Source organism: Peromyscus maniculatus, chromosome 14 (assembly GCF_049852395.1).
Source record: "Peromyscus maniculatus bairdii isolate BWxNUB_F1_BW_parent chromosome 14, HU_Pman_BW_mat_3.1, whole genome shotgun sequence".
In the NCBI taxonomy this organism is placed as follows: domain Eukaryota; kingdom Metazoa; phylum Chordata; class Mammalia; order Rodentia; family Cricetidae; genus Peromyscus; species Peromyscus maniculatus.
The window spans coordinates 78,951,803-78,969,774 of NC_134865.1; the positions used below are offsets into that span (position 1 = coordinate 78,951,803).

General features: G+C 46.8%; 1 long non-coding RNA gene across 1 annotated transcript; it reads right to left on the bottom strand.

The window, feature by feature from the left end:
- Positions 1-1,330: 1,330 nt before the first annotated feature.
- LOC143268558 (uncharacterized) lies at positions 1,331-3,852 on the bottom strand. Its single transcript, XR_013044622.1, has 3 exons — positions 3,762-3,852; positions 3,507-3,620; positions 1,331-1,552 (listed from the first exon to the last, which is right to left on the bottom strand). It is a non-coding gene; the product is annotated as an uncharacterized LOC143268558 (long non-coding RNA).
- Between the last annotated feature and the right edge of the window lie 14,120 nt (positions 3,853-17,972).

The window sequence follows — 17,972 nt, forward strand, 5'->3', positions numbered from 1 at the left end:
TCGCAGGCACAGCAGGACAGATGCACACATGAATTTACAGCAGCCATGGCAACAGCACACACCCCATGGCAGCTCCAGGCAGACCAAATTTCAGCATGGAAAGAAAAGGGGCCATGAAGTGTCCACACTAGCCAAGATGTTATAGGCAACTGGGAGCTGCTGGGAAAGGGAGATTCGTTTTCTTTCCAAGTGTAGCCCCGATGCGTGGAGCACACTCCATTGCAAGAATACATAGACAGTGCAAACTGGACTTGGTGGGTTAAAAAAAATGGAGGGATGGTGACACAGAGTTTAATAGATAGGGAAGGGAGGTAGGTATGGGAGGAGTTGAAGCGGGGTGAATATGATCAAAATGCATTGTACAAAATTCACGAAAAACTAATAAAAAAGTACAATCTCAAAGGGTACTGAATAAATTCAGTGAAAACCTAAAGGACCTTGGATTCTGTCACCATTTCTTGGGCTCTTTACCTTTACTACCCAGGAACAAGGTGGTCTCGAAACTATGGGACACAAACGGCCTGCAATGTGTCAGGATGGAGGCAACGAGATGAGGTGTTGGAATTTAACCGGGACAGTGGTTATTCACACACAGAACCAGCTGTGGGGGCACCAGAAAGGATGGGACGGTTGTGGGCTCCATGGCTACTAGGCTGCTAGGGTGGGGGGGGGTCTCCTGAAAGGAGCTTCCTCTCTCTACTCTCTCTGCCACGCCCCACCTGCTCGCTTACTCTGGAAGATGTTTTTGGCTGGCCAGAGATTGGTCCAGATGCCTAGAGGCAGCTTGCACCCTGAACTCCCCACACCCTCTGCCACCCCACAAAGCCCATTTCTGTAACCCACACTTCTGTCTTTCCTTTGCAAACCATTCCCTTCCAGAGTGTGGGAGGGGGCAGACTCTGAGCCCCTCTCCTGCTTCCCACGGGACTCTTTTGCCCACCAATGTGGGGCTTTCTGATTAATGAGTGGGAAACCCTTTCCTGGGTCTGTTTTTCCAATTAAATAGAAAGGAGGCCATGCGCACAACACGGACTTATCTGAGACCAGCTCCTGCCCAGGCTGGGAAGGCTAAATGGAGAATCCCACCCAATACCTGGAAACACCCCTACAGAAGAGAATTTGGTGTTAAAACAAACAGAGAGCACCTGGCAACATAAAATTCAGCTTTATAGTCAAAAGTCACAAGAGGATTAAAGAAAAAAAAACACATTATACCACTGTAATTTTGAACCAGTGCTACAGTGTCAGCAGACATGAAAGGCCTGAGCCTAGCAGGGAGGCATGCCTCCCATCCGCTACTATGAGAACAAATGTCAAAGCACAAAGATAATTCAATATTATATTTCCTTTTATTTTACCTCCATTTTCAATTTGTATGAATTCCAAATTACATGAACCGTAATCGTAGCAATTTGGTCTTGATGGTGATATTAAATTTCTGGGGAATTTTCACGTGGCAGTCAGGAGGACCAAGGTGAAGAACAACATATCGCATGCTCACATCACGAATTACAACTATCCACGTGCTCCAGAATTTGTAAATTAATTTTTCCTTCAAATGAAAACAGGAGTGGGCATGAAATCCTTTTTAGATTCTTGGGTAATCAGAAGGAACACGGGTTCTATAACAAGTAGGGGAAAGGTGAAATGTGGAATACTCCCAAGGTGCCCCCCTTTCCATCCTTTACCCCTGTGCTCATCTGTCTGTGCACCCACTTGTCATTCTAATTATCATACATGGGTGTCTGTATAGCTCCTTTTTCTCCATACAGAAGCTGCTGTTCATGTGTGTACATACATGTTTGGGAGACTTATGAACATGGGCATAAAGCCAGTCCACTATAACCATAGGCTATGTGCCTGTGACGTGACCTACTCTTAAATCAAAAATATTCAAGGGTAAAAATGTCCGTGCATGTGTTGAATGTGTACAGATTTATTTTCCTTGTTGTTATCCCCAAACCATACATTATAATCACTATTGATGCAGCGCTTATGCCACATTGATTGGATTGGATTGTGAGCAATCTACATGTGGTTTAGAGTACACTGTAGGGTGTAGGTGGGTTGTAAAAATCTGAAGCCATTTTATACAGTGGATGTGAGATGCTACCTATTTTAGTATCCATCTGGGATCCTGGTAGCACATCTCTGTGATGGTTGCATAGAGACACTGTGTATTATAATGGACCAGCGAGTCCATCCCATCATAGAACATTGTCCAGTGACCCAGTGACCATACATCAATTAAACCTGAATGTGGGTCTCACTGTGTTATTCAACTCCAAATTCCAGGTCTCTGTTCATGCTGTGGATCTGGGAAAATACGTTCGACTCGGTGTCATTAATGCTGAGAATGTGGCACGATATGGAGGGAGGGGAACATGGGCCGATATCAGTGACTAGGTGAGAAAGATGGAAGAACAGATGTGGTGTGGTGTGTGTGTGTGTGTGTGTGTGTGTGTGTGTGTGTGTGTGTGTTATGTGTGTCTGTGTTTGTGTGGGGGTAATGGGTGTATGAAGGGTATGTTTGTGTGTAGTGTGTATAGTGTATATGTATGTATGTGGTACATGTGGTGTGTGTATGGTTTCCATGTGTTTATGTTTTGTTTTGAGGTCAAAGCATGCACATGTATAAAATCAGTGCCTTAGATTTTTGCATATTCAGCACTTTCCCAAATACTTTTCTGACCCTGGATCATTTGGTTAGTCAGTCACTGGGTCACTTGTTTATGAGGTTATTGTGTAAAATGAGAATACTTCAGAAATGAATTCAGAACACACACACACACACACACACACACACACACACACATACACACCACAGGAATGACAGAGAGTGCAGTCAAAGTGTCTGTCACAAGACAGTTCTAAGGTCATCATCAGAGTGGTCATTGGGGCCATATCTGCCACTGGGCACCTGGGAGCATGGTTGAGCAAGATCACCCACAGTGTTGAGAGAGTGCATCCCCTGAGGGGGGCAGACTGCAGAAGGGCAGGTTCCATCCATGGACTGGGACCACAGAACTAGGGTGTGGGTAGAAAATGATGACCCTGACAGTACTGACGCTTGGCATTTCTTTTCAATAGAAACTGCCTCAATTTGGGTTGGGGACCAGATAATGTCATTCAAATCTTATCTTCATAAAATGTCCAGATATCAGCCCCTAATGGAAGTTGCTTAATGGCGCTGAGTCTTGTTTTTAAATTTAAATCCCTGTCATAATGCTACTCTCACTGAACAGCAGCTAACCACAGTCACGTGTCCATCAAACAAAGCTCCTCTCCTAAACTCACGGTGCTGTTGAATCAAATATGAAGTCGAGGAAGAGGAAAGAAATCCACACAGTCCCACGCAGGAAGATCACCCAACCCAGGGTAACCAGGAGCTGCTAGGTGTGTGCCCAAGCTGGAAGCCACAGGCACAAGGCTGACCATCTTGTCAGAATGTAGGTAAATACCACTGTTGAAGCATGTTTTCTCCCCATTTCCAGCTCTACACCCACCTTCCAAAACTTGGAATGGCTTTTGTATTAGGCAGTTGTTACACCACCAGGAGGCTGATGGGATCATTTGCTTTCCACTCAGATCCCCTGGGAAACCACAGGCCCAGACTGGAACTGAAAGGAATGTATAGCGATCAATGACACAGTACCACCCCAGGAATCCCTGCACCCACCTTTCCCATACCCTAACCACCACTCCCAAGCCATGTTTACTTAACACTTGGTGTTAATAGAAGGAACTATCAGAACACTTACAGCAATGTAGCCATACTAGGGACCAGATGATCACAAAGTCAAGGTGGCAGGAGCCAGCAACATCCATGGGACTGCTGTGCCGGGTCCTCTGAGCTACTTACAGCCCATAGCTTAAGACAAGGTGATGTCATAGAGGTAAGTCAGAAAAAGGGCATTCTTCTCTGGGTCAAAGGTATCCATCCACCTCAGATAAGTCAGAAAACAGTGGCTCTGGGCTGAGAGAGTGCACACCTCCTGCAAATGAGAATTTGTGGGACCTGGCATGGTGACATGGTGACAACTCCTGGTCAGCCAGTTGTCAATATAAAGAATGCCTTGAAACAGATCCCCCCCAATCTCATTCGCTGTCATATTCACTGTTGCAACTTCCCCAACTGCAAGAGAAATTTGTGGCCTAGAAAGATAAAAATATTTGCTGTCATCTTACAGAAAAAGTTGGCTATCCCCTGAAGTGGAACTATTACCCAAGTAGGTGTCTCAGCCTTCATGTGCCGAGTTCTGAAGAGATGCTAACCCCAAATGTCTGACAAATAAATAAAATATTACAGACCTTCCCACTCAAAGGCACAAGGTGTAAGAAAGAAAAGCCACAATAAAAGGCAATCCCATAGGACTTATCGTTTGAGCCCTGGAGCAAGCCCTGTGCATCTGAGGAACTTTCTTGAGTCTGTTGGAAAGAGAACTGGCAGTGAGACAGGCAGAAGATGGGTCACAATAGGCTGAGAACCTTTCAAGGTTGGATGCTGGAATCCAAGGTGTCTGCTTTTTCAGAACCTGAGAAGACCTGCCCTCCTTCCTCTGGGGTCCCCTGGCACCTGGATCCCACTCCCAGCTGATGCGATGGGCTCGATGCTGAAGTGTGATTTGCAATGGAAATGGGACCGATGCATTATTGATGTCAGGAGCCACTGGGGGCAAAATTTATTTACTCTTGTGCAATCTGAGAGGTCTCACAAGGGAAGGGAGAAGAAAAGCAGAGAGGGACGGGGCAATGGTAGAGTGGGGAAGAAAAAAAGAAAAGAGAGCTGCCATCAACAGAAAGAGTATGAAAGAGAAAAGGGAGCTCTCTCTCTCTCTCTTTCTCTCTCTAACTCTGTCTCTTTCTCATTTTTTTCTGATGTGTTTGTCTTCACGACTTCGAAGTGCTCGCTAATTCCATCTGTCCACAACAGAGCCATCCATGGCGGGAGAAACATTTCCATATGTGCAAATTAGCATCCAGCCTCCCTTAATCTGCGCTGTGGTCTTCTGAAGTCCATGGCAAGCTGCCTGCCAAACCTACTAATGGGAGCAGAATAGAGCTGGTATTGGCTGGACTGGCTGGGGGCACTAAAGCAGCTCATGCCCTGCCCTTTCGACAGCGTCATTTAGCACACCTTCCAGCAAGGCCTCAGCCCAGGCAGCAGAGCTGTTACCTGAACAGCTTAAAAGCCCACGTCTCTCCATACCCACAGATCTCTCTTCCGATGAGACCTGAGACCCTCATGGAGTCACACTCGCTCACCTGGCCGAGGGTTCACCTGGCCAGATTTACTCTGGAACTTTCCCAAGCCTGTCTGTCTGCAAGACACGAGGACACTCACATTCACCTTCGGCTAGGTGCTGCTCTCTATGTGTCCAAAGCCTAGCCTGTCTATTTTCCCTCCTTATGCTTCAATCTTGCTCCAGACATGTCAATTCATACACTCATCTATCCATGCATGCATGCATGCATGCATGCATGAGCCCATCCATCATTCACTCCCTTGTCAAACAAATGTTCAATCATTCTGAGGTCCAAGAAAATGGAGAGGCATTGGTTGGGTTACTTTTCTCCTGGAGGTTATGTTCTGCTGAAGTAGCTAGCAAAGGAATCACCAGCAACTGAGGCTCCTGGGGGGATGGGTGTAAGTGCCTATCTGGGGGATGCCGATGGCTCTCCCTTCAGTCTGGGTGTTTTTGAGTTCCAGATCTGGAGACTACAGTTTCTGCAGAAGCTTGTCTCCAGCCATTCCCTCTTACCTTACCTTCCCTGACACTTCTGGGCAGTTGTAACTCTCATTCCAGCACTGGTACAGGATGCCACCCCCAGCGACTTGCTCCATAGCCCTAAACCTAGAAATGTCTCTTGGAAGCCTCTACTGGTCCATCTCCTCCAGAGTCAGAAAAGTGAGAGACACAGTCCCTAGGGCCACTGAGCCCCACAATGCTTTCTTTGCCCCATCCACACCATTAGCTGTTTCCATCCCTTGGGGGTTCTCCCAGTAGCACCCCTAGCTCTGTTGACACTGTAGTTTGCTTGTAACAGGAAGGAAGACCCTGGGGTGTACTGCTTTTTGCCCTATCCATTCCATTTGAATGTCAGAGTGAGAACCAAGGAAATAAATAATGGTTTAAGGCTCTCAAATGGTGCTCAAGGAACAGGGGACATTTAATGGCCATGGGGGATACAGGATCATCCCAAGGTCTATGTTGTGTACAGTCTCTTAGTTTATATCTCCTGATGTCTTCAGCTCCCTTGGACTGAAGCAGAGAAATGACACCCAGTTCCTAGTTTATATCATAGAGTTTATAGGGAACCATCCACTGTCTGCCAGCTCCCCTGGAGCAACAGGGCCTCACCCTCCACTAACAGCTCCAGACCCCCTCTAGGGAATTTCATCTGTGGATAGCTTTAGAGAACCAAGAAAATTCATGGAGTGGAGGCTAGACACGGTGAAACCTTCCAGAACGCATTGCTTCCCTTTCTCAGGCCTTCCTCCACCTCACTGGAGAGAAGTGGAACTCTCGAAAAGTGGAGTTGGTGGGTAGGGCACGTACATTGCCATAGTGAAACCACCAACTCCACTTTCAAAGACCCAGATGACAGACTAAGAACACGGAGAAAGTGGGAGCAGGAGAGCAGCTACAGACCCTGGAGAGATAGGAGGGCTCCATGCTAGAACTCCTTCCTTGAACCTCCGAGCTGCCCAAATGTAACAGCAGCTGCACCATGAGGACCCTAAATTATTTGAGCTGCCATGGTCATGGCAGAGCTCTGAGCTCTTATGTCCATGGGCAAAACTGACCCCAAACCCATCCACAGGAGGCAGGTATCACATACATACCACAAAGACACAGGATGCAGATGCTGTTCAGGGTACAGCAGGACATGTCTGTAGTCGCAAAGAATGTCACAGAATGTTCAAAGCACCTGCCTTCCTGCTCTGAAACCATTGCCAAAGGATCAGTGGGCCATGCTGGAGGTGCTTCTCTACAAGGCCCCAACCATGTACAGAGCTCAGAGTAGAGCTGGGGCCATCCCTCAAGGACTCCCCAGGTCAGTTTCTGATCATCTAGATCACAGGAAGGCAGCCCTGAGACACCAGTGATATCCATCTCTACTGTGATGCCAACCAAGGACTGACATTTGAACTCCTTTCTGCCTGAAGTGTCGTCCTCTTCTTCCACCTTCTAAGACTCCTGAAGACTATTAACTAAGCAACTCAGTAGATACTCTCAGGGCCAGAGAGTGTTGTAGTTGGCAGAGTTCATGCCTAATGCGCTGGAAGCCTTGACTGGTTTCCTTAGCATCAAACCAACTAACTGGCTGTGAGGTGCACACCAGTAAACTGGCTGTGCATTGCACACCAGTAATCCCAGCACTTGGGAAGTGGAGGCAGGAGGACCAGAAGTCCAAGATCATCTTTGTCTGTATAGTGAGCAGAGGCCAGCCTGGGCGGGATACTGAGAGAATACACACAGGCTACCGTCTTATCTGAGCCACAAGTGCCCCCCCCCAATGCCCATCCTCTACAAATACCAGACTACTACTATATAATTTTTATCAACATCCCCACACTGCCCTGCTTCAAAAGCTTGTTAGACCATAATAATGTGAAGACAGGACCTGTATTTGTTTTTTATGTTTAAATACTTATTTTTAGTGTACATGTGTGTATTCTATATGTGTGCAGATTGCCACAGATACCAGAAGAAGGCATCAGATCTAGTGCTGGTACTGGGTCCCATGGAAGTGCTCTTAACCTCTAAGCCATGTATGTCTCCAGCCCCAGAACCTGGTTTTCTGTATTTCAACTCCCTGTCCTTGGGGGTGGGACACTATGGATGAGAAGGTGAATTTGCACGAAGTGTGAAAAACAGAGTGACAGACACCCAACTTGTTGGATATGTCTTAAGAAGATGCAGCCTGTCTTGAGATCTGCAAATCTGATCCCTCACATCCACCCATAATACTTTAGATCTCATCCAAGAAAGAAGCCATACCTGGGGGGCCTGTGGCTTCTATGCTGGGAAGGGTCCCCTGGTTGCTAATCCTGACTTGCCTGGTGGTGCCAGCAATAAACCACAGCCTCTCCCGCAGAGCAGGCTCCATATGCTAGCACCCTAGTCTGCTAAGCCACCAGCCAGCCTAAATTTGAAACATTTCTCAAGTGTTATACAATGTTGTAATAATGTTTTTACAAAACAAAGGCTAAGTTACTGGAAGCCATTTTCAACCAATCAGCGTCTCAGTGAAAGAGGGGCCCGGGCTGTGCCTTGGTGACATGGGGCGGACAAGTGTGTATGTACATTCCACAGTCAAAGCCTGGCTGGGAACATCTGCTTTGTAAATGAGGAAGGGGTGGAGAGGGAGGGGCTGGGGAGAAGCCAAGGAATGTGGAGAGAAAATGGCTGAACATGAAGAGGCTGAAATCAGATCCAAGCTGAGGAAGACTGCTCTTGGGTCCTGGGGCCACCTGTGCTGTACCCAGATGGTGGAACAGGACTCGGGGTTTTACTTCATGCCCAAACTTCATCCACATGTTCATATAACCACCCAGGATGCTTCATGTTCTAGGGGTGCATGAACAGTGGTGGTAGCATCACAGGGATTGGAAGTGACAGTCCTCTGCCCGAGACATTTTGTTTTTAACTCTGAACATGGATGTTGAGCGTGTGTAGGAAAAAAAATCACCAGGCAAGAACTAGCGAATGAAAAATAAACAGCGTTAAAAAAAAAGTCTGGGAGATGTACCAAAGACCCTGCCAAGAGTATGAGCTACCTTTACATAGCTTAAAAAATAAAAATAAAGTAAAGAACTATATTGGTGCATATAGAATATGTTTTCCTCAAGCCCTCAGCTCACTGTGGGTAACTCTCTGACAGTGAGTCCAAGGACATGGGGATATGTGGAAAACTCACAGGCATGGCTGAGGACCTAACTCCTGGGCCCTTTGAGAAGAAGGAGCAGAGAGGAGCTTTGGGGGGAAAAGAACTTTGCAGGATAACAAACCATTTAGCATCATCCTCAGCCCTCAGTGGAATGCTAATGAAAATGACGTTGGGATCCCATCTCACTCCAGATGGAATGACCATCATCAAGAAAGCAAATGACAGTGAATGCTGTGGAGGATACAGGGAAAGACGGGCACCCTCGGCTGGAGCATAAGCTGGTCCAGCCACCATGGAAATCAGAGAGGATCTTCCTCAAAATGAAAACACATCCACCATGTGAACAAGTTATGCCAGTCCCGGGGTTAGACCCAAAGGAACCTAAGTCAGCACCCCATAGAGATGTGTACCTATCCATGCTCACTGCCACTCCATTTGCCATAGCTTAGAAATGGAACCAGCCTAGATGCCAGCACCAGATGGATGAATAGAGAAAATGTAGTCTGTGTCCACAATGGCATGGCACTTTAGTCAGCCATAAACAAGAACGACATATGTTACTTGCAGGAATAGAGATGGACTTGGAGGTCCTAAATGCCTGGGCATGACACAGCAAAAACTGGCTTCTCTCCCCGACACCAGCCACCATGCTTGCCCCTAGACCAGGACCGAGTGCTGCCTTCTACCAAATGTATGGGGATTTATGTGGGTGAGCCAGAGCAGGGTAAGCAGGGCCACTGAACAGACAGGCACTCCTGCCACACGTTTCTTAGTCTCCAACTTATTTTCCTATGGACCTCTCTGATATTTTTAGCATGAAGTTATAAATGAAGAGTTGTTTAATATTACATTATAAGTGGAAAATTGCATAGGGATAGTGTATGTATGTTTTTGGGTACTCAGAGGTTCCCAGTTTCCCATTTTCATGATGTTACTATAGGCTCCAGGCATGTGTGTACACAGCCCTCTGTGTGTGTGTGTGTGTGTGTGTGTGTGTGTGTGTGTGTGTGTGTGTGTGTGTGTGTATGTGTAATGGGGTGGAGGGGGAGAAGGTTGCTATAGCTTTTCATCCTTGAATCAGTGTGTAATACATTTATCAGCAAAGGAACCTGTTATTCTTGTTTTTGCACACATGAGGGACACAAATGTGTGTTGGAACATGTGTCCGGCTTGATACACATCTCTCCTGCTCCTCTGTGTGTAACACAATTTGCCTAAACAATTCTCTATCAATGTGCAGCTAGATTGTTTTCTGCTTCTTGTTCCTATGAAAGTAGTGAGCAATTGTCTTTACATGATATTCACCATGAAACTGCAGGGTCAAGGCACCCAGGAGTCTTTGTGCAAGGCACTGGGGGCAGCTGGGATTTGCATAGCAAGCAAACCTCCCTCCACACTCAGCTCCCAAGGCTCCTCCCTGCTCGGGTGCTTGAGGGGGAGGGTAATTCAATTCTTTGGTCTCCACCAACCTCATAAGTGAAAGTGATCGGATCACATTAGCTTTGACGAGCATCTCTGCATGAATTCCACGTGTAGAAATGTCACCTATGTTCTTATTCCATGAACTTTCCGCCTCCCTTTTTGTTTGGTTGTCCCCAAATTCCCAGTAATAGTTCTCAGAGCTAGATCCCAAGAAATGGCCATGCCTCTGTCTCACCTCTCGGGTCTTCTATTCACGCAGGAATGAGGCAGGTATGAGAGAAGGCCCATCTCCCTATTCTGCATGGACGCCACGGAAGAGGAGTGGGGTGATGTTTACTCTGCACCAGAGAACTACTCGAGGCCTTGATCAAGCCTCTGCTAATAGGAGTCATCACTCCCACCTGACTGAGGACCTTATTTTATGTATGTGAATGGCATTTTAGCTGTGTGGGTGCGTTTCCTCCTCAGGGTGACAAGCCTTTAACAAGGAGGATTGAGAAGGCCCTTTGCAGATTCTATCGCCCATGTCTCCAGCTGCAGCTGCTCCATCATAGGATGCGACGGAAAAGAGTGTGCCCTGTGTATTTTCATTCCTGTGCCCAGATGTACTATGCAGCCCCTACCAAGAAGCCCGGTATCAGGGACACTGGCATGGCTGCTGGCCAGGGCCTGCTTGCATCTTCAAATGCCATCCACAGACATTGCGGTTTCGGTTAGAACAGCAAGGCAGGCCTAGTCCATGTTCCCCATCCCACGCTGGGCATTCTTCACCCAGATCTCGACAGATCAGGATCCGAACCTTCTAGACTCCCAGTTTAAAAGCCACCACCTGGAACCAAGCAGAGGTCCTTGTTCCCTGAGCAGCTCATCTGCCGTGGTAAGAAGTGAGGGCTGAGCGGCCGCCACCAGGACACAGTTCTGTATCTCCGCTCCAGCTTTGCCGCCTCATGACTTATGAATTATTAACGAGCCCTCTGTTTGTAATGCTGGGCTCTCCGCTTCCTCCAAATTAAATTACGGAGGATATATTTGATTATAAACACACTTAGTAAATGTTTTCATTGTTGCTTTCTGTAGCCTCCTTTGTACTAAAGTGTTATAATGTCAAAAGTCAACCGCAAACATTGCAGCCTGCCGTGGAAAACCATTTAAAGCAAACACTGGGCAAATTAAGTAATCAGGAATGAAAACCACTTTAGGACAATGGTGAATATAATTTGTCATCTCTCAAAAAATGTCACTGGAGAGTGGCATCACTTCTGTGGCCCAGCACTTCCGGAAAGAGACCTAAGAGATCTGAGCCTGGATCTAGAGCATCTCCTTCTACCTTGTCAACCCAGATATGGAGACATTTCTCTGTGCCTCTCTTTTCCCATCTGCAAAGTGGGAGTGATGCACTCCTCCATCTCATCCGTGTTCCCTGAGGACGACAGTCATATAAACTGTGTTATCTCCAGATGTTAGCATACATTGCTGTTTCCATCACAGTAAACAAGGAAAAATCAACTGGGGAAGATGCTGTTGGGTAAACATTTGGTGTGTCCACCAGACCAGAGGGCAGGAGCTCCCAAGGTGGCCACAGGTGACTTTCTCAGGGCTGGCCGACAGCCAAGCAGCTCCCACAACACCTGCAGTCCAGGAAGAGAGTGCAACCCTGGAGGTGCACGCAGACAGCCTGCCATCCCACGAAAGAAATGGTGCCACAGTGTTGATGCTGCTGAGATGGGGCTCCAAAATGGAGGGCTGCTTGTGGACTTGAAAAGATGAACATCAGATGGGACCAGAGACACACCAGGGATGCTACTGAGTGGAGAACAGTGGGAACAGAGGTGCGGGGAGGCCAGCTGGTGTTTGTACAAGCTCGGGGTGTTGGGTATGTATTCTAAGCTGAGGACATGTAATACTGCTTGTGGCACCCGATTGTAGGTACATCCGAAGAAGAAAACTGGACAAAAGCCCACATCCTAAGGCATTGGAGTCCATTCTGAAAAGCACACATAGATCCTCTCCCCTGATGGTGGGAGCTATTAGGGTATTGAAGTGGAGGATGGATATCCCCTCTGTTTGTTTGTTTATTGTTGAGACAGAGTAGAGTTTCCTGTATCATGGACTGGCCTAGAACCCAATATGCAGCTGAGACCTTGCACTTCTGATCTTCCTGTCCCCCGATTTTGAGTGCTCAGGTTGCTGATATGTGTCCCCGTGCCTGGTTTATGCACTGGTGAAGACTGAACCTAGGGCTCCGTGTATGCAAGACAAAAATTCTACCACCTGAACCGCATTTCCAGCCCATGATAGCTCCCTTCTACAAAGAGAACACAAAGGGGAGAGAATGGATCAGGGAGCTGGAGACGTCTCAGCTTGAACCCTCAGCAGCTGATTGACTTTCCAGCCCTTAAACACCAGTGTGTCTTATGTTCTTCATCTGTACAGTGGAAAATAGCTCACCTCTCTGATAAATACTTATTCTTATTTTATGTATATGAATGGCATTTTAGCTGCATGGGTATGTGTGCACCACGTGAGTGCCTGATGCCAACAGAACCAGAGGATGGTTTTGGATCTCCTGGAACTGGGGTTGTGAGCCTCCACTTGGGTTCTGGCTCCCTTCAAGAGCAGCCAGTACTCTTAACCACTGTGCCATCCCTCCAGCCCCAGGTCTTAGTTTATCTCCCTTTCTCAACAGGAACCCCTGTGTTCTCTGGCATGATTGGAAAGCAAACACAAGAACAGAATGGATACTGTGTCACAGCAGTGGAAAAGAAACCATCACAACCTTGCACAAGCCATGTCTTTGTTACCTGCCTTAGTTTCCCCACATATAAAACGAAGGATTTGGAGTAGAGCACTGGCCTGTCATGTGATCAGGTGGACATGTGGGACACAGCTTGTTCGGTGGGACCAAGGTCCAGGGTCCTTTCAGAGACCTTAGCATGACAAATGGCACTTAGCAGAAGCTACAAAGGCACCAGATGTGGACTTTAATGAAAAGAAAATGGCGTCTCCAGAGCTTTGAAAATTAGCTCCATCTCTCTGCACAGCCTGTGGTTCTGAGGTCATAGTGGCGGTTTGGCAGCACTTGTGGCTCACACATGCTGGCTCCTTCATTGTGCTCCTCATCAAGCATTCACCAAGCATCTACTTGTGCCAAGAAATGTCCTAATCCCAAGGACACCAAGATGAAAGTGGTTATCTTTAACACAAGTCAGTGGGTCTCTGTAACCTCTTGAGAACCTCTGGAGGACAGCTGTGGGGTTTATCAGCCTTTGCTGAAACAGCACCAGATTGGCAGCCTTTGGGGAGGAAGGCAATCATGGCATTATTGAGGAGCGTAGGGGATGCTTATGTTCACGGAGTTGGTGTTGGTTGGGTCATGTATGCTGGTGTGATGGTTGTGGTGGTGATGGTACAGGGAAAAATGATACTGGGTCTGGTGTGTTGGCAGTATTAATGATGGTAATTACTGGTGGTGGTGGTGGTGGCAGTGATGTGACTATAGTGGAGGTATGGGTGTTAGTGATGGTGCTGGGAAGAGCGGTTAGATTTGGTGTACTGATGGCAATATTAATGGTGACAGTAATGAAGGTGGCTATGGTGGCAGTGATGGAAGTGGTGATGGAGACAGTGAGGGTACCCATGATGGTGATGGTGATGATGGTGATGGTAATAGTGGGTGTTTTCATGGTGATGGTGACAGTGATGGAGATGGAGAGGGTATCCATGATGGTGATGGTAATGGTGGGAGTGTTCATGATGGTGGTGATGGAGATGGAGAGGGTATCCATGATGGTGATGGTGATGGTGATGGTGATGGTGGGGATGTTTATGATGGTGGGGTGTTCATGATGATGGTGATAGAGATTGAGAGGGTATCCATGATGGTGATGGTGATGGTGGGGATGTTTATGATGGTGGTAGTGATGATGGAGATAAAGATGGAGAGGGTATCCATGATGGTGATGGTGATGGTGATGGTGATGGTGGGGATGTTTATGATGGTGGGGTGTTCATGATGATGGTGATAGAGATTGAGAGGGTATCCATGATGGTGATGGTGATGGTGGGGATGTTTATGATGGTGGTAGTGATGATGGAGATAAAGATGGAGAGGGTATCCATGGTAGTGATGGTGATGGTGGGGGTGTTCATGATGGTGGTGATGGAGATAGAGAGGATATCCATGATGGTGATGGTAATGGTAGGGTTGTTTATGATGATGGTGGTGGTGGTGATGGAGATGGTAAGAATATCCATGATAGTGATGGTGATGGTATGAGTATTCACGATGGTGGTGGTGGTGATGGAGATGGTGAGGGTATCCATGATGGTGGTGGCAATGGTGCTGAGATAGGTGATGCTGGATTTAGTGGTCCTGGTGGCAATGCCAGTGGTGGGCTTTGGTGGTAGGAGTCATGCTGCTGGGGAGGCAGTGCTGACTATGGTGGTGATGGTGGTATTACCAGGCATAGCAGTGATGACTCTGGGGATTGCAGCACCAGCACTGGAGGTGAAAATGTTGACTTTGATGATGGAATTTTGGACCAGAAAACATTTAACTATTGTTTTCTCGTTGAGGATCTCAAGGTTTTATAATTAATTGGGGACTTTTCACCCACAGAGGAATGAGTGTCCTTTACAAAGCAATGTAAGTCAAGAGAATGTGAAAAACAAGATATCATTGTTTGGCTTTTGATTCCTGACCTTATCACATACACATGTGTGGTATACAGAATCTGCTATTTTTGCTCAATCAAAACCATCATTCATTTCCCAGAAGCCCATGCTTACTCCCATCATCCCTTTGCCCCACACCCTCCTTATACTTCTTACTCAAGGCAACAATGTGCTGTGTGGCTGGAGGCTGTTGCTTCACAAATTAACTCTGGGTATTTCTCCCTAAGTGAGACTCAGCAAAGCCCAACAAAATTGAGCACCAAGCCCTGTGAGGCCTTCCTTTTCTGTGCTATAAAGAAAAGTGGTGCCAGCCTTGTTCCTTCCTACGGTATCCAAGGCTTCCACACAAGATTCCAGCCTAGGCTTGGTCAAAGCTGATAACCAGTGGCCTCCCACCCCTCACCTTGTGATGGCTGCTCTTCTGTAAAACACTGGAAGAAAGTCTTAAATAAACAAGGTCCATCTTCCAGCTTGGCTGCAGGGAGAAAAGTGGAGCCCAAAGACTGGGCTTTCTGTGCCTTCCCTCTTGCCCCTGGACTCTGTCCTATGCACCTGCAGGGCCCAAGTCTATGCCTCCCGAGAATGAGAGTGTCCAGCAGACAGACAGGTGTACACTCCTGGGCTCAGATAAGAGAAGAGGTGGGTTTCAGGATTACTGATACAGTAAGTTAAGGTCTGGAATCTAATTTGTCTTCTTCCCAAGGGAAAGCTTACTGAAAATGATAGCTAGATTTCTAGGCTAGCCTACCAGTCCACCAAAGAGATCTCCATCCATATTCAGGAAGTTCATGGGGCACCATGGAAAGTAAGTGCTTTGGATTTAATGTGACTAATGCTGAAGCAATATGAATTAAAAACAAAAACCGAAAGCAAACCCTTCCTGTAGATGACTGCAGCACTGTAAATTCTGTATCACCACAGACGCACAGCCATGGTGAGTTGAGAAACCTGAACATGAGGTTGTATGTGGTAAGGATTTCCCATGAGAAGGAGCAGGACAGGCAGATGTGGGGAGAAATGGTTTTTCAGAGGTGGTAAACATCTCTCAGCGTGGAAAAAATCAGCTTGGAAGACAGCCAGGCTGAGCAGGGCTGAATTGTGGTCTACACTGGATGAAAGCGGAGCAAAGGCAAGGCACACATCCAACCAGGTCTAGGCATTCTATTCTAGAAGCATGTCCCACAGACTTCTAAATGGGCCATCTATGATGTAACCCCATCCTTTCTTGGCCTCCAAGGTCAGTCCCTGTGTGAGGACATGTGATTTTGTAGTTTGGGAGCTGCCATGATTTTTACCATTGGTAAAATGCATACATGTGAATTCTCACAGGTACAGAGTCATCGCTGAGTCCTGGGAAAGGGGTATGCCAGGGTGAGTAGTCATTGAAGGTGTCCCAGGAATTCCCCTCAACTAGATACAAGGACACGTGGCCTTGGGTTTCAAGTTTTTGAGCTTTGGAATTATTTAGTTCGTATGCTAACCTAGCAAGGTAGAGATTTCCTTTTAATGATTTATTTTTGTTTTCCATTTATATGTATGTGTGCCACATGTGTGGATGTCCATAGAGGCTGGAAGAAAGGGTTGGATCCCTTTGAGAAGGGAATTATAGGCAGCTATGAAGAACCTGCCTCACAGTTTATGGGTGCTAGGAACTGAACCTGTGTCCTCTGAAAAAGCAGCAAGTGTTCTTAATCACTGAGCCATCACTCCAGCACTATGAAGGGCAAGAATTTTAATCTCTACTTGTAGGTTCAGGGGCATGGCTCAGGATGACATAATCCACTCAAGACAGACACCTCATAACGAGGAGACCTCAGGTCACACTGCCCTCTGGCAGTCTGTGCTCTTCCTATTGGGAATGTCCAGTGGAAGTTTAGCCTGGGACCATTTTGTTAATGGAAGAAACAGAATGAGATGACTCACAAAGGCCTGGTGGTGACCAGTGAAGATAGGCCCAGATTCTGCATCTCGGGGTCTTCTGCCCAACTGTTTGTGCTTTTCTACTCCTCATGGCCACCTCCTCAGTTTTGAGTCCTCCGCGAGGAAGGGGATGTTTTTAAAGGAAGGGTGGCTTCCCTCTTCTTACTATTCCTTTGTGGCTGAGTAGTCTCTCGATGTCTTAGGCAGCATAGAGAATCAATGATAACACGGTCTTTGTCAGTCTCCCCTGATGTCTTAGATTTCATGCTGAGAAAAAAAGCCTTCAGCCTGATTTCTATCAACAGATAGCTATCCCCCTGGGTTGGTAAGTTCTGGTCAACTTCATATAAATTAGAACACCCTAGGAAGAGGAAACCTCAGTTGAGTTCCCTCAGTCAGATTGACCTGTGAGCACACTGGGGTGGCAGTGGGGGGCTCACTGAGGAATGATTGATGTGGAAGGATGCCATCCCTGGGCACATGGTCTTGGTTGGTGTAAAAAAGAAGCTGTGTTTGTGGTGGAGAGCAAACCAGTAAGCAGCATTATTCATCCACTATCTCTGCTTCAGTTCCTGCCTCCAGGTTCCTGCCTCTAGGTTCTTGCCTCCAGGTTCCTGCCTCTAGGTTCTTGCCTCCAGGCTCCTGCCTCTGCTTCCTGTCTTCACTTCCCTTGATGGTCTATGACCTGTAAGCCAAACAAAGCCTTTCCTCTCCAAGTTACTTTTGATCGTCTTATCACAGCAACAGAGTGCAAACTAGGACAACCAAACATGTCTGGAAAATGGGTCATTTGACAGTACTTCAGATTGGCTCTTGGCAATCTAAAGGCAAAACTAACAGTTAACTAGTTAAACATAATTAACTAGTTAACTACCTAACCTAAACAAAGTAATAACCAGTTAAACATAAACCAACAGTTTAACTAATTGTTAATAACATTAAAAAATAACATAATCTCAAGTTGTTTATTCCAAGTATTAAAATCCAAATGAAGAGGATGAAAAGCATACCAATCACATGGTCATGTGGCTCCATGAAACCATGAGATGGTGGTTCCCAAT